Genomic DNA, 12,561 nt, shown 5'->3' on the forward strand with positions numbered 1-12,561 from the left:
CTACCCTCAGTTCCTGGGCTGCTTTTGTAGCTGGAGTTCATTCATTTTCGTATTATGTAGGATTCTACTATGGTCTCAAGCACATTTTCTCTGTTCTTCCTCCTTTTGACTGATATTTTGGTTGTTTCCAGCATTTTGCTTCTGTGGGCGACCTTGCACATAAATCTTGGTGCATGCGTGTAAGAATAACTTCAGAATTTATATCTGGGACTAGGATTGCAGAATGGTTCAGGATGCACAACTTCAGCTGCACTCCATAGTGTCATTTGCTTAATCAATTACTGAGAGAAATGAACTGAAATCTCCCACAGTGATGATGAATTTTGAAATTCCTCTTTGCAGGTAGACCAATTTTGGTTTTATAGCTTTAAATTGAGAGATGATTCTCTGCACATTTATTGTTCATTTGTGAACAATATATGTTTGAATTCATATTATATTGCTTTATATTATCTTTTCTTTTCTTTTTTTTTTTTTGGCTTTTTCTGTGTACTTCCCCCTGTTTTCTTGACTTCCTCTTGACATATTACAATTTTGGCGGATTTTTTTGTTTGTTTGTTTTGCCAGAAATGGGATGCCATTATTTCCCTCCCTGTAAGCAAACCCCTTTGGCAATAAAGTTGCATTTCCTTCTATCAAGAAGTGAAAGAGAAGCTACTGTCAGTTCTGCCTAGGCCAGGAGTCAGCACTACAGCTGCTGGCCAAACCTGGCCTGCCCTCTATCTTTGAAAGTAAAGATTAATTGTAACACAGCCAAACCCATCCACTTACAAATTGGCTATGGATGCTTTTTTTTTTTTTTTTCAAAATGGCAGTTAAATAGTTGCAACTCTTGAGTAGTATGGCCCCCAAATCCTAAAATGTACACTGTGTGGACCTTTACAGAAAAAGCCTCAAAAGGCTTCTCATTCATTCTATTGACACTTGAGAAGTTGCCTTGTGAACAGGAGCAGGCTAATCAGCTGGAGGATGAGAGGCCACCTGGAACAGAGATGAGTTGTCCTAGATAAGGGCAGCTTGGACTAGCCAGCTCCTGGGACAAAGCCCCTGATGACGTTGCATTTATGATTGCATCTAAGGAGAGCTAACCTAGCCCAAATTAGCAGAACTGCCTCAATGATCCACAGGCTCATAAGTAATAATGAATGTTTGCTGATTTAAGGCGCTAAGTTTTAGGATACTTTGTTATAGAATCAATACAGAGGGTTTTCTTTTGGCTTTTTTTCCCCATTTCATTTTGTCCTCTAGCAATTAGAAATTATACCTCTATTACCTTCTATTTTTATCCTGTGAGTGCTCACTCTAAAAATTTCAATGTGCAAAGTTTAAAGTTAATCATTATCTTTTCTTCCTCACAAACAATCTAAGAACCACACACAGGTGACTTTACCTCTAATCAAGCTGCTCTCAATTTATATGCTTATTGTACAGAATTTTGGAGGTTATTACTATTGATTATTATTTTATATTGTTGATTTTTGTTTAGATTTACCCATATATTTTCTATGTTTTTGCTCATTATTTCTTCTTGCACCTCAAACTTTCTAGTTTTTCAAATTTCTTTTAGTGAGAATTTATTATTGGCAGATCCTCTCAGTTTTTTTCTGAAAGTACTTAATTTTGCCTTCATTTTTGGAATATACTTCAAAGAAGTAACAATTCTAGATTGAAAGCTAACACTTTGAAGATATTATTCCACTTCTCTGGCTTCTTTTTCATCTTTTCTTGAAAAGCAGCTGTCATTTTAATATTTCTCCTTCTTAGAAAAATCTACATTTTCTCTCCATAGTCTCTCTTTCTGTCTTTGTGTTCTGCTATCCTGCATGTAATTGTGGATTTCTTTTCTTATTCTCTTCAGAATTTGTTCAGTTTTCTAAAATGAGGGCTGGGTTTTTTAATACATTTGAAAAGTTTTTGGACACGAACTCCTCACATATTGACTCTCTCTTCCCAGCCTCTATGCTCTTATTTTATAACTCCAGTTAGACGAGTCATACTTTCTATTACTTTCGCTCTCTGAGATGCATTTTGAATGATTTTTTCCATCTTTCAACTTACTTATTCTCTCCCTATTTATGTTAAATCTAAGATAACATTAAATTCTGCACTCATCTCTTCCAATATGTGTGGGTGTGCTTGTGAGGGTGGGCGGGAGGGTTCCACACAACAACTAGCAATTCTCTGATACCAGCTGGATGTTCTACAATTAAATCTAATTCTGACACTATCTACCCACAGATAGCATCTGATCCCACAGATTAAGGGGTCAGTCTCAGAAGACTTCCCCCAACCACTTCAAATTCAATCAAAAGTCCAGGTTATTAGCTGGTCTTCAGAACCACTGGCTGTAGACTGCAGACTCCTTGGTTTTTATTAATTTCCTAGAGTGGCTCACAGAACTCAGAGAAACATTTTCCTTATTAGATTACTGGTTGATTATGAAAGGATATAACTCAGGAGCAGCCAGATAAGAGAAAGGCACAGGGCGAGCTTTGTGGGAAGGCCATCACTCTTCTGGCCATCACTCTCCCAGCGCCAACCCATAAGCTTCCACCCCAGCCATTTGGGCTTTTTATGGATGCCTCGTTAACTAGGCATGATTGATTAAGCCAATGGCCATTGATTTAACCTCCAGTCCCTCTCCTCTCCCAGGATCAGGGCTGTGGGACTGAGAATTCAACCTTGTAATCATAAGGTTGGTTCTCCTGGCAACCAGCCTTCTGCCTTAGGTGCTGCCTAACCATCACCTCGTTAATGTAACTGAAGGCTCCTGTCATCAATTCCAAGGGTTTCAGGAGCTCTGTGCCCAGAACAGGGTGGAAGACCAAATGAATTTTATGCATATATTAAAGTTTTAAAACATTGAAATATAATTATCATACCATAAAATTTATCTTTTCAAAGTGTACAATTTAGTAGACTTTAGTATATTTCCAAAACAGTACAACCATTATCACTACCTAATTACAAAATATTTCATTCCCCAAGAAGCAACCCCATACCCAATATCAGTCACTTCCCTGTCCTCCTCTCCCCAGATCCTAGCAATTACTAACCTATTTTCCATCTCTCTGGACCTGACTGTTCTGGACATTTCACATAAATGGAACCATACAATATGTGGCCTTTTCTGTCTGACTTCTTTCCCTGAGCATTATGTCTTCATGGTTAATCCATGTGGTAGCACGAGTCAGTATTGTATTCCTTTTTATGCTGAATAACGTTTTGTTGTATAGAATCTATCACATTATATTTGCTCATTCATCACTTGATGGACCCTTAGGCTGTTTCTACTTTGTAGCTATTATCCTGGTATAAACCTTATGTACAAGGTTTTTTATAGATACATGTTTTTAATTCTCTTGGGTATATTCCTAGTAATTCAATTGCTGGGTTATATGTCAATGCTATGCTTAACTTTTTGAGAAAATGACAGATTGTTTTCCACAGCATTGACATTCTCACTAACAGTATATGAGAGTTTCAATTTCTCCACATCCTTACCTACACTTTTTATTTTCCACTTTTTTAATAGCCATTCTGCTTGTCATGAGGTGGTATCTCTGTGATTTTTATCTGCATTTCCGCGTGATGATTTGCCATGTGTATATCTTCTTTGGAGAAGTGTCAATTCAAGTGCTTTGTCCAAACAAAGTGAGTTGTTTGTCTTTTTCTTACTATAAAATGTATGTATATATTTTGTTTACTAAAACCTTACCATTATAGGATTGAGCCTTATGTTCTCCCATTTGGAGCATTTTGATTTTGTTGACTTTTTTGATTCACAAATGTTTTTAATTTTGATGAAATCTATTTTTTTATTGTTTTATTTTTTATTTTTATTGCATATATTTTTTGTGTGGTATATCTAAGAAACCATTGTCAATTCCACGGTCATGAAGGCTTACTCTTGTTTTTTCTTCTAAGAGTTTTATATGTTCACTCTTACATTTAGTTCTTTGATTCATTTTGAGTTAATTATTGTGTTAACTGTGAGATAAGGCTCCAACTTCATTTTTTGCACCTGACTATCCAGTTGTACCAACACTATTCGTTGAAGAGACACAAAAGTTTTTAAATGTTGATAAATCTTAACTTATCTCTTTTTCTTTGCTTGTTTGTGCTTTCAGTGTCATATCTAAAAAGACAGTGTCTAATCCAAGGTCAAAGAGATTTACACCTACATACAATTTATGTAATAAAATTTAAATATCATTGATTATTGTTTATTTTTAGTTTATTTGTTTTTTCATTCCTAAATCTTCCTGACGAGTTTTATATTCTCTTTTTCCTTAGTCAAATCTTCCTCTCCTATTTATTTTAATATAATTTTAAATATAATACTAGCCTATTAGGTGTAATAATTCCAATAATTGAAATTTTCTTTGTTCTGAGTCAATTGTGTGTTAATATTTTGCTGGCTTTGGTTTGCCTTGTTTACTATAAGGGCTTTCTGGTTTTGACTGCAAGTCTAGAATTTTATCTGTGGAAATCTTAGATTAAAGATGAATTCCTCCAGAAAGATATCTTCTTTTCTTTTCTGGAAGTACAGGATAACAGCAAATCCAGGCTTATTTTATTTTTATGATTTGGCACATGAGGGAGGGTGTGTAGGGTATCTACTCTGCCATTTTTCTGGAAATAAAAGTCCTGGTATTACTTTCTACCTGGAGTTATAGTTTTGTTATATATGAGACTGTCAGTCTCTCTACAGAGGATCTGGTTCAATTTCTATCCTCCATTGACCCAGTATCTTGTAATGCCTAGAGAAATGCTTTAAAAACTGCTAAGGGAATGAATGAATAAATAAATTTATGGATGTAAACTTAATGTTAAATAACAGAAGTTCCAAGCTGATGAATTAAGGGTTTTAGAGATATAATAAGAATCTACATGGCAACCAAGCATAGTCCTAGACATTGGTGCTTTTACCCAAATCATATGTAGATTATGGTGTGATTATTTAAAGGTAACTTTTTAACTGTTTTATGACCCAGCAATTCCACTTCTGGGAATATATCTGAAATATTTTGAAACACTAATTTGAAAGAATATATGCACCCTTATGTTCATTGCAGCATTATTTACAATAGCCAAAATTTGGAAGCACTTCAAGTGTCCATTAGTAGATGAGTGGATAAAAAGCTGTGGTACATTTACACAATGTAATTCTACTCAGCCGTAAAATAGAAAAAAATGTCATCCTTTGAGACAGCACGGAGGGAGCTGGAAAGGATTATGCTAAGTGAAATAAGCCAGTCAGAGAAAAACAAGTACTATATGATTTCACTCATATGTAGAATCTAATGAACAAAATAAACCGGGCAAAATAGATCCAGAGACACAGAAGCATGAAGCAGCCTGTCAAATGTCAGAGGTAAGTTGGGGGTGGGTGGGAAGAGATCAACCAAAGAACATGTATGCATATACGCATATATAACCCATGGACACAGACGATGGTGTGGTGAAGGCCTAGGGCTGGGGGAGGGTGTGGGCTAGAAGGGACTAATATGGGGGGAGACGGGACATATGAAATACTTTCAACAATAAAAACTTTAAAAATTAAAAATAAATAAAACTTGTGTTCTTTACAATTTTTCAAGTCACCAAATAAAAATCCAAGTTACAATTGATGCTTGAACAGTGGGAGGTTAGAGGTGCCAATACCCTGCACTGTTAAAAATCTGCATATGACTTTGACTCCCACAAAAAACTTAACCACTAATACCCTACTATTGACTAGAAGCCTCACTGATAGCATAAACAGTTGATTGACACATAATGTGTATGTTATATGTGGCATATACTGTATTCTTATAATAAAGTAAACTATGGAAAAGAAAATACGATTAAGAAAATCATAGGAAGAGAAAATACATTTACATTATTCATTGAAAAAATCCACGTTTAAGTGGACTCACACAGTTCCAACCATGTTGTTCAAGGGTCAACTGTATATCATATCTGTGTAATATTTTATATTAAAAACAGGTTCAACTCAGAAAGGTTGAAAATGTTTTAACATAACATGTTGTGATCATTATTACAAGTGAATTCTAGTAGTCTACACATTTCTCTAAGAGACTTAAAGCTACATCTCCTTTCTGGTAATCTATAATTATTATTAAACTAGAGGCCCGATGCATGAAAATTTGTGCAAGAGTGGGCTTTTCTTCCTCAGGCTGCCTGCACTGGCTTCTCTCCAGCACCCGGGACCCAGGCAGCTTCCCTCCAGCCGCCCGAAGGCGCCCGGGATGGGGCTTCACTCTGGCCCCGGCTTTGTGGGGAAGGACATCTGGAAGGCTGTCCAGTCTAATGAGCATATTACCCTTTTATTATTATAGATGAATGACTTGCCTATACCATTCTCTATAGGAAATGATTCATTTGAAAAGTGCAATACTGGCTAGGCAGTGTGTTCTCTGAAGCAGCTGTTACAACTCATGATAATTTCACAAAGCATAGCCTCTCTCTCTTTCTCTCTCTCTCTCTCTCTCTCTCTCTCTCTCTCTCTTTCTCGTCATGCAGACTAAGGCACCATGGAAACTACCAAAGCATAATGCACCCAAAACTGTTTCCATCCATACGTAATTACTTACTTATGTACTTTCACATATATTTTTATGAAAAAATACATTTATTAAAAATTTTGAATGAATTATTAGTTGATAGAGTAAGGAAGTGTTTACTTTTCAGAACATTCATACAAACGATTCAAATGTGATAAAAGGTACTCAAGCACTGTAAAAACAAAACAGCATTATTTTCATTATAAAGATACTAATATTGAAATTGATAACATTTTAAAAAATACATTTTTATTGATTTCAGATAGGAAAGGAGAAGGAGAAACATCAAAGATGAAAGACATTGATTGGTTGCCTCTTGCATGCCTCACCCTGGGGAATGAACCCGAAACCCGTGCATGTGCCCTGACAGCATGTCCTCTAACAGGGACCTCCTGGTTCATAGGTTGACACTCAACCACAGAGCCATGCCAGTTGGGCTGAAATTGATAACATTTAATAGCACTGAGAATAATTGGCATTTGCTTTTCTTCCAGAGGCAGTTATAAAGCTAAGAAAGTAATATTGTGAAGATTTTGCTATAATCATTGCAGCATTTCTAATTAACACCCTTTCCTTTATATGTGGAGAACTAATAACACATAGTGGCATTCAGAGAAGTAAGACCTCCTTTTGTTTTTAATCCTTAAGATAATAGCAGGTTCATGTACCATTGAAGAGGTAGGGATGGAGCTACAGCATGTATTCATAACACAGAACTTGAGCTTTGAGGGTAAAACAAAATGTTCCCTAAGCATTAAGAAATGACTCATACTTGAAAGCCACCTGCAACTGCATGTTGGTGGGTAAGTTGCATTCTATATTCCTTAAATGGGGGAAATCCCCATTGTCCACGTTAACCTCGGCAGAAGTTTTGTTGAGAGCTCTCCCCAAGGAATACTTCTGCATCTTGTCTTTGGATTCATGCTCAGCGGTGGTAAATGGATTAACGCAGCAGTGTCTGATAGAATGATGGATGGAGTCAGAAGAGCAATTTTCTAAACACCCTTTCCTTCCTTGATGGATGTTTCCATTGCTGTATCATCCCTCGGGGCTCTTTGTGTGCAAAATCTCTCTTCTGAAAGGAGTTTTCACTTGCTATTAGTACCAGTGAATTTATGATGTCCTCCAGTGCAGGCTTTCTGCCATTCTGCAGGGAGAGTCAGCTCTGGCGTCCTATGTAAAATGATGTCTTAGGACTCCCATCAACAGCTCCCACTGTGCTAATATTTTTAAGCATGAGACACAATTTAAGTATGAGAATATAACTGCACTTTTCCCTAATTAGTCTCAATTGCAGCTGAAACTTGTCATCCACCTAAAGAAGCACTTACCTTCTTAGATGTGTTGCTGAATCCTGTGGTACTTCTTTGTTATCACTGGCACCTCCACCAATAATCTTATTTGGCCCCTTCCTAAACCTCAGCTGAAGCTGGAGTATACATTTGATTACACTAATCAGCATGAAGTATACATCTGATTACACTAATCAGCATGACCCCTCTCATTTGAACCATGAAGCATGTGTGTCTCTTTGATGGATTAATGGATGGAAGAGAAGATGCCAAGATTAATAAACAAAGACATCAAATTTGGGAGAGGAAGGGTTTGGTAAACAGTCAAGGATTTAGGTATGAGGTGGAGAATTTGAAAGTAAATACCATCCAGCTCAACCATTTTTTTCTCTCACTTTTCCTCATCTCCTTTAAGATATATATCAGGTAACAGAGAATTGAGAACTGGGTTTGGTGTTTAAATAGTTGGGAACTTTAAAAAAAGAGCAGGTGACACAGGGACAAACTTTCTTTTGAAATTTGAGAATCTCAGAACCAGCTTCCAGTTGAGGGCTTTTGAGAACAATTTCCCTTCTGGCAATCACCCCACACCGCCTGCCCCTGGAGAGAGCAGTCAGGTGACAGAATAATGAATACAGATAGGTGAGGTCTGAGGACAATCCCTTCCAAAGTTTTTCTGGTAACTCACAAATAATGAGAAAGAGGTCCAAAATTTCATGCCAGAAATAGAATATAGAAATTTGCTGAAGGTGAGAGCCATTACCTTTCAAAAAGTTCTTTAAAGGAGGTGAGAAAAGCTTATACTGAAAAGAGTATGATATTTCAGTCACTTCCTGGGAAGCACAAAGATGAAATATTTTAAATATCACTCCTGGCACAGAGTCAAGGAGGGAGGCCACATTCTCTCCTTGCCAGAATGGTCTCCAGGCAGGACCCAGCAGCAGGGAAGAGACCATATGTTACATTAGTAGCAGACCATGGAGCTGCTGTCAGGGACCACAAGCTCACTTTCACTACTCCTGCCCACCCCTAAGATATAAATCTCCTCGAGTCCAAATTTCATACCTGGAGAAGGAAAGGAGAACAGAACCTTGAATTGGCAATATTTTAACCTGTACTGACTTGAAAAATAGCTACAGTGGACTGGATAGTTTGCCTGCTATTAGATAGGCTGTGCAATGCAAAGTGAGATCAAATTGAGCTGTAGGAGTGAAATGTACCCTATAAATGCAAATCTTTTTCACCCAGTCCCCAACCCCCTTCCCTCTGACAACCATCAGCCTGTTCTCTGTATCTTTGAGCCTGTTTCTGTTTAGTTTATTTATATTGTTCTTTGGATTCCACATATGAGTTAAATGGTATTCGTCATTCTCTGACTGACTTACTTCACTTAGCATAATACCTTCTAAGTCCATCCATGTGGTTGAAAATGGTAAGGTTTCATTTTCTTAGGGCTGAGTAACATTTCTTTGTATATATGCTCAACATCACTAATCATAAGAGAAATGCAAATTAAAACCACAATGATATACTACCTCACAACTGTCAGAATGGCTATCATCACTAAATCAACAAACAGCAAGAGTGATCAAGGATGTGGAGGGAAGGGAACCCTTGTGCACTATTGGTAGGAATGCAGATTGGTGCAGCCACTGTGGAAAACAATATGGAGTTTCAACAAAAAATTAAAAATAGAATTTCTTTATGACCCAGTGATTCCACTTCTGGGTATATATCCTAAGAATCCCAAAACACTCATTTGAGAGAATATATGAACCCCTATGTTCATTGCAGCATTATTTATAGTAGCCAAGCTATGGAAGCAGCCCAAGTGCCTATCAACAGACGAGTGAGCCCTAGCCGGTTTGGCTCAGTGGATAGAGCATCAGCCTGTGGACTGAAGGGCCCCAGGTTTGATTCTGGTCAAAAGGCATATGCCCAGGCTCAATCCCCAGTAGGGGGCGTGCAGGAGGGAACCAATCAATGATACTCTTTCATCATTGATGTTTCTCTCTCTCTCCTCCCTTCCTCTCTGAAATCAATTAAAAAAAAATGCACACAAACAGATGAGTGAATTAAAAAAACTGGTAAATATATACCCAAGTCCTTTAAATTGTAGTAAGAGTAAAATTGAACATACTTAAAAACATGTTTCTTTAATTTGTGAAGAACATAATAGGTTACCAAGATGAAGTGAAATAGTTGATCCTTTTAGGGAAATGTGATATTCAATATGGGGTATTAGAAGAATTGGCAAGGGAATTACAAGAAAGTTTATTAAAATTTTGCCATTTTTTGAAAAATAGATTGAGAAAAGGAAAAGCTTGGAGGAAAACCAAGGACAACAGGACCTGAAAAGGCTATATACTGGGAGGTTTTTTAGGGATGATTGTAGAAAAGCAAATTTCCATAAATTGTAGGGCAGTTTTAATCCACATTAAGCCTAGATTTCAGTGGAAGAAAAATACTGGCTTTAGAATGCAGAAGTAATAAAGATGAAATAGTAATAGACTGTGGAATCTTGAAATGCCCAAGACTGCCATTTGCCTAATGTATACATTATTTAAGTAACATGCTTCTGTTACAATATAGTTTGTGTGCTTCAATCAATTCACTAGCAACTCATGAAACGGCAGAAGGATGTTCCATGAACCCAGGCAAAGGATATTTGCTGGGGGAAATTATTGGTGCAAGATAGAAAATCCTCAATGGCAACGCAAATATCTTCTGTTTAGATGCTCTCAGGCTCATGTTTTATTAAATATTATCATTGCACCTTCTGCTGTGAGAAACATATTAGGCTTTAAACGTATTTTTAGTGGGCTGTAAACAGTGAAACAACAATTATTTGAAAATAATTTTAGCTCTGGACTTAACAAGCAGAGACTAATTCTCAATAGTGTACTGAAGAACAAGTAGAAGTTAACAGCTTGTCTTTTGAAAAAATTGTCAAAAGAACTCAAAAAGAATCTGGAGGCTTTGACTAGAAATAAATGGCGAAGATTTATTCAAGGGTCTTAGACTTTTCAAACTTGGAACACAGTGAGGCAAAAGCCCAGAAGTGTTCCAAAGAAAGAAACGCAAAGAGTTCTTATAGTAAAAAGTGCATTCTTGAGAATAAGCAGTCCTGCATTCTTAGCCAGAGGACTGGTCCAGGAGGATTATCCATCAGATGTCCGGCAGTCTGGATGATGGATGCCAGGTGGTCTACAGATGGGAGCCGAGAGGTCCGGTCACATCAGGTGGCCTGGATAATGGATGTCCGGTGGCCTGGATGCATAAGTCCTTCAGGGGGTAAGTAGAGGTTTGTTATATTGAGGTCTGATGAATGTCTACATGTATATCCAGATACTTACCAATGACTGGAAAGTTCAAACACTTTAAGTTCGCAGGGTCGTTAGAATAAGAATAGAGCCTGTCCTCACGCCCCAACCTTCACCATGTTAATAATTTTAGCAGCTTGGGTAAAGTGACCCCATTTGATGTATTTCCTATCTTGATTCTTTCCTCAAAATCCTGTTCCACAATTGAATGCAGCTGGTTGTATTTTATTGTCCTCTTGAATATTATTGTTTTCCCTGTGTTTCAATATCTTTTGTTTTCTGAAAACTGAGGAATGGATTAAAATGAAACCCAAAAATGTTACCTCAAATGAACTTTAGTTCAGGAATTTCTGGCAAGGTAATGCCATCAGGTACTAAAAGTGAAATTTATAACATACTATAAAAAATGTTCAGTCCCTACTGCCTTGCTTTCATTAGAAGGTAAAAAGCCAGTTCCTCAGGTACTATTTTACATCTCAAATTTTCTTTTCTGGGCAAAAGATTAAAAGCCTTTGTCTTGGGCACATGTGAATATGTTTTCCAGCCATTGTATGGAAACTATTCAAAAGTACTGAATCTTGCATACCTATTCCTCTAAATAGCACCCTCTATGTCAAAGTATGCTCAAAATTCCAGGGAGCATTGTGAAAAACAATAATACTAAATTATCTTCATCACCAACCCTTTCAGATACATTTCATGAGTGTTTGAAAATTAAAATCCCAAAGAATTTTTCAAAGAAGAAACATCTTTGTCATTTACGTTTGTTTTCAAAGCCTCAACATATGGTGAGGGTGCTAAATTAGTGCTTTATTATTATAATCAGTAATAACAAATGGAAAATGAAGTCCAAAGAAAATGCAAGGAAGAATGAATCACTGGTAAATGAAAAGACTTTCAGAGGTAACCCGACATCTGGGCAAATGGTGCAGCTTAGTTTGCTGTGATTCTCACTTCCTGTTCCTCCGCCTTCCATCCTAACCTTTGTTTTCACTTCTTATGGAACAAATATAGTGGATCCTGGAGGCTGGACTTGTGTCTCAAATTCTCTTCCTTCTAATCCTTTTTAGAACTTATTAAGTTTTCCCGAAATATACTTTATTTTATTTAACATTATTATTTAGACTGAAAAAAAACACCCCTTTTAGGATTCTTTATGGAAATATCTCAAGCTAAATGAATCTCACTTTAAATTAAGGGTCAGAGAGGTGAGATTAAAGGCCATAATCACAGTCAGCTAGTATTTTTGGTGAGAAGTTGCAATGACCCCTGTAATATGTCATATCTAGTGCTAAGTATTTCCTCTCCTTCAAATCTCTCTGCAAATTCTTGTCCACCTCCACATCTTGAATTTTATTTCCCATGATCTCGAGCATT

Source organism: Myotis davidii, unplaced genomic scaffold (genome assembly GCF_000327345.1).
Source record: "Myotis davidii unplaced genomic scaffold, ASM32734v1 scaffold557, whole genome shotgun sequence".
Lineage (NCBI taxonomy): Eukaryota > Metazoa > Chordata > Mammalia > Chiroptera > Vespertilionidae > Myotis > Myotis davidii.